The 5,745-nt window shown below is 26.5% G+C and overlaps 1 pseudogene; it reads right to left on the bottom strand.

Moving 5' to 3' along the window:
• Positions 1-4,889: 4,889 nt before the first annotated feature.
• On the bottom strand, positions 4,890-5,318 carry LOC146885899 (isoleucine N-monooxygenase 1 pseudogene; annotated as a pseudogene).
• Positions 5,319-5,745: the final 427 nt, after the last annotated feature.

The following is a 5,745-nucleotide window of genomic DNA, read 5'->3' on the forward strand; positions in this document are numbered from 1 at the left end:
CAAACGCATCTTTTCTAGACACATAAAAGAAAAGAAAAGCAAAGGAAAATCAAAATCTGTGCATAATTGTTTAAGGAACATTAGAAAATAAAAATGTTAAACATGGCTTGTCAGATTTTGGTCTGTCGGATTCACTTTAACGTTTTTTCTACGTTCACTCGTTCTAGACATTTGTTTCTAACTTTCTCTCTTTCTTTCTTTTTTCTTTTCCTTTTACCAAGCATCACAATAAATACTGACATGATTCATGCAATCAATAATAATAAAATAATGGGAGCGTTATTATATAATAAGTATTAGTTTTTCATATATTTTTAACATATACAAAAAAAATATCATAATTTATATACTTCCCATCTTCCTTACACTTTCCTTGGGTCAAGTACATGACTCTCTACAATAATACCAATTTTAAAAACACAATTTCGTCATCCAAATCTCTACCATATTCTCTTATGTATATATACTTATCAAATAAATGTCAAATATATAAATATCATCTGATAAAAATCTATTTCTTACACACAGATAATTAGTTTAACGCTAGAAATATAAAATATTAGTTTATATTATAGTTAAGAAAATAAAAATAATTTAAATAAAAATAATTAAAGTTGTTTTTTTCAACTATAAATATTTTTAATATATTCTCTTCCGTTTATTTTATCTTTTATGTTACACCTATACAAAATAACTGTTTACTTAGACAACAAAACTATAATTGTATATATGAATACTGAATAATAAAATTCTTAAATGCCGTTTATATTATTTCAAATTACATGACAATAATATATTAATATGAAACATTATTTGTTTACTACCTCCATTTGATGTAAAGTCAATATAAAAGATAGTCTTTTCATCTTATATTAGATATATTTAGTTATTAATTCAGTTTTACAAAATAATGAATATAATTGATTATACAATATAAAATAAATATTAAATAGAATTATGTTCTTTGAATAATATTTTTTTAACAAGTAAGTACTAATTAATTAGTATAAGATACTATTTATAAGGTATGAAAAATAAAAATGTATATTATTATATTTATAGAAATTAATTAATAATTTGGCTGAGTTACATATACTCACAAAAAAAAACATAATTATCTCAAATTAAAATATTCCCCCAATATGTAAGTTGTTTTAATTAATTTTATACTTTTACATTAAATCCACTATAATTTAATTATGATTTATTAATTGATATCACTAGCATAAAATTTTCTACTTTTGATAATAAGATCATGTATTAATTTATTATTATATAATCATCATATACAAATAATTAGAATATTAAATTTACTATTGTTTTGAATAGTACTCTTAACCTTTTATTAATATTATTTCATAATTATTCTTAACTTATATTATATAGGTATTTATTTAGACCTATTTATATTTATATGTATAAGGATAATCATGTTTGTATTTATATTGATGTTGTAAGAAAATAATTATGCGTGAGTATTAATATACTTTTCAGAAACGTGTATTAATATATTTGAATAAATAAAATTTTCTTCATGATATTACGATCAGTAAGAATACCTACACGTAAATATTAAGACAAACGTATGTATGAATATCTAATATACTTGTCGGTAAGTATGGCTGTAATTGTTTTGTTTGTTTTAATATATAATGAGATAATTTTAGTTTAACACATTTAGCTTAATAATATTGATAGATTTTATACAAGCATAATCTTAAACAAGGTTTTTCTGGTTGAGAAATCAGTCTTTTTCATAATGTTTGCTTAACAGGTTTATTTGTATGAGAAATATAATTTTTAATATTGACGAATAAATGTATGATAAATAATTTTGAAGATATAAATTAGAAATTACAGTTGTGAATTATTTTATTTAATTATTTAGTAGGAGAAATAGTTGTCTATAATAAACTAGACACGTAAGATTTTGGAAAAATAAAAAATACTGACACAGCCAAAAATTGTAAGCTGGCAAAGAGATGAAGATAGAGATGGATCCAAACTTCAAAATCCCAGACTGAATCTTATCCTCCAACACCAATTAAAATTTCAAACAAAACTATATTCTAATTTTTTTTTAGTTTATAAATGAGTGTACATTATTTATGAACTAAATTCAATCAAAAGTATATTTTTAGACCATATCTTTTCATAACTTTGAGAAAAACTGTTTAAACAACATTATTTACAGGATGAAAAAGAAAAAATGTTTTCTGACTTAGTATAGTGTATTTTAATGAGTTGAAATAATTTGTTCACGAGCACTTCACATGTTTATGTGTAATTTAGATAAAAAAAGAAAAAGGAAGGTCTCTCTTGCTAAAAAATTAAAGAAATAAAGTTAATTTCGTGGATTTAAAAAAAAAAGGATAGAAAAAGTTGTAGATTTAATTTCTTCATTAAAAAAGTTAACAACCAATGATTAAAAAAATAAAACGTGTTTTTTTTTTTATTTTAAATTTATTTCCAATATTTCAAAATATAAGACTACTATGATATACAACATGAGAAGAAGAGAAAATATAGCAGATAAACTAAGGCAATACAATAGAATTAAAACAGTTATCTTTAATTTAAATTTAAAATTAATTAAAACCCCAAATTACAAATATCCAATTAAAGTGGTTAATATATAATTTGATGGATAATGATGATATGACAGAGTGGTCAAAGGTGAATGATAGTGTGTGGGGAAGGTGCAGGACATGTGGGTGGGGGCGCAGGTACGGTCAATAATCAATACTGACTGCTGAATAATACTCTCAATGAAACAGTTTCTGACTTTCTCTGTTTTCCTTCATCTAAGCTCAGTCAATAGTCAATGTTTCATCTTCAATAGACAACTTCTATTTTTTTTTTTCCTTTCAAATTCTATGCAAAATTTTCCACATTAAACAGCCTTTTTTTACCCTTGTCTAAATCGAATTAATAACAATAATAATTATTGCGTAATTAAAAAACATAGAAAATTGTAATAATATAAAATGTAACGCTTTTAATTGGAGTTACATTATTACTCTTCCTTTCGCTAACTAACTCTCTATATACTCTTTCTTTAAATAATTATTTTCTCATTAATAACATTTAAAACATACGCCTCTCCCTCCTATATATATAAATAAATATTTAAATAACTCGGTATTTGAATCCATGAGACTGAATAACCAAGAAAATTCTTTCAAGAAGAAAATATCACGTACTAAGCACCAGAACAAGGGAATAAGCTGAGAAGAAAATTCACTTGTGAAATAAACCTTGTAGCTGACAACCAAAAGTTGAACTGAACACCACCCAAAAATTTTTATAAATAAAGACATTGGGTCTTCATTATAGGCATGAGTGGAGGCTCAAAAATGTAGAAGTAGGATAGAATAGGATTTGTGCGGCACAAAGGAGATGTTCTGTGTAAATCTTATGTGTAGATGATGATGAAATTGCATTGTATTATTCTATGAGTAGTTGAACTCCCTTGTGTCCGAGTTTGATGTAATCAATTCTAATTCTATTCACTTTTATCTCTTGGGTATTTATCTTTGCTTTCATTCAATTGTTTGTGATTTGATTTATGCTTAATGATGACTTGATCATTCATCTATTTAACTAATTTGGATTGAGTTGGGAAATCGATCTCAAACTGTGGTCTAATTAAATCATCATACATGTACTGGTGCTTATTTAAGTAGCCAGAGGAGTGGATGAAAGGATCTTGCACATGGCAATGATTCATTCAACGAGTTTTGCACATTAAAGCAATGATTCATTCTACTAGGAGTTGGGGAATCATACTAGGTTTGAAGTCCTTAAGTTCTAGTGTATCAGGGATGAACCTATATCTACATAGAAAGAGTACTCCGAGGACATTGAATGATTTGCATAGTAAGTAAATAAGATGACAGTGGTGTAGTAGAAGAAGATGAAATGAAATCAATTCATAGTCCCTACTCCACTCAATCTATCTAATTATTATTATCCATTCTTACTTGCACTCTTTATCAAAACCAAAATTAAAAAAGGCAAACTATCAATATACTTGCTAAATCCTTGTGAATACAACACTTGTTGATATTATTATGCATCAACACACGCTGGGATATGGTTGTTGAGAAACTGTCATTAGTAGATATTTTCTACAGTTGTGCAAATACATAAAATAACAACGAAGAATGATGTTGCTTCCTTGATGAATTTTGAATCTATAAACTACGTTAGGAATACTTGGACGACTTATTTTACCAATTTCCATAACATATTAGGCTCATTATTTATAATCTTCCTTTTGTTATTTTAATTCCTAAACTAACTTATGAGCTCAAAATCTAAAAGTTAAATACTATAAGCTGAAAACTAACTTATCAACTAATTTATAACTTACCTTATCCACTTCTTTTATTAAGAAATTCCTGAAATATTTTTTCTGTTTTAAATACAATAAATTATTTTAAAATAAGGGTTAAGTATGTTTTTAGTCTCTAAATTTTGGTACGAAATTAAAATTTGTCTTTGTCCAAATTTTTGGTATAGTCATTTTAATCTAATTATGTTAAAAAATTTTTGACATGTCATTCCAGCATTTGAGTTGCTTACATGATTTAACATGTCCCCCTTTAATGTCTATTGAAAAACATGTTTGACATGTAAAAAAAATTAAACATAATTGAGTTAAGAGCTTCTTTCACTCATTTTAAAAATTTGAAGACCAAAATATATCAAAAATTTAAAATTTTTAATTTTGGATCAAAGTTTACGAACTAAAATTAAATATATAATATTTATGTAACCATAATAAGTATAAGATAACATTTTCTAATTAAAAGAGTAAAAAATTTAGTTATTTCTAAAATAAGTGAATTAAAGAGATAAATAAATAAGAGTGGAGTGATATATTATTATAGTATTTCTTTCATTGTCAATGTGGGAGTATCAATGTCATCTTTGAGTGATATCATAACATCCAACAAGTCCTCTTCAATGCTCTTTTCTCCATTCTTCCATTGCTTCATTCTCTCTTCAACCATTGAACCATGATACTTCTCCATTGTTCTCATTCCTTTCTGCACCTCCCTCTTTTGCCCATCCAAATCAAAAACCCTCAACCATGGCACATTATGAGAAGCACAAAATGCATAAGTGTATTTAAGCAATGTGAAAATGGCATTCACATGTTCTACTTCCTCTGATCCAGGTCCTCCATCCACACTGCCTTTTTCAAAGTACCTCGTATTGAAAATCAATTTCCTCGTATAATGTCGTGAAACATCTCTCACACTCACAAGGCCCCCATTAACATTGGTGCATTTGTTGTAGACATAAAACATAATGTTATCAGCTTCTTCGTTCCTTTTGTGTTGAAACAATGGTGTCTAAGAGGGGATATTTCCTAGGCGAATGCATGCAATTTCAGTGTTCATATCTTGCATGAGATTGTGTATCCATTGAAACACAGGTTTGTTTGAAAGCATTCAGGAAGGTTCCCAACTATAGGCCAGGGTGTAGGACCTGGAGGTATTTTAGGCTTTTCAATTATGTGATATCTCAAGGCTTTGACCATAGTAAAGCCACAAATCATAACAAATAAAGAAATTATAAGGGGTTGAAGATACATGCATAAAATATCGAAGATGTAATCCATAAGTGCTAGGAATTGAATATTCAAAAGAGGAAAATTGTAATTATAATGTAGAAATTAACGTTAAACTATTGGTTAATCAGGTGCTTATTTATAAAGATTTTTAAAAATTTAAC

The sequence above is a fragment of the Vigna unguiculata genome, chromosome 6, assembly GCF_037176805.1.
Source record: "Vigna unguiculata cultivar grain cowpea cultivar isolate G323 ecotype 2 chromosome 6, ASM3717680v1, whole genome shotgun sequence".
NCBI classification, from domain to species: Eukaryota; Viridiplantae; Streptophyta; class Magnoliopsida; order Fabales; family Fabaceae; genus Vigna; species Vigna unguiculata.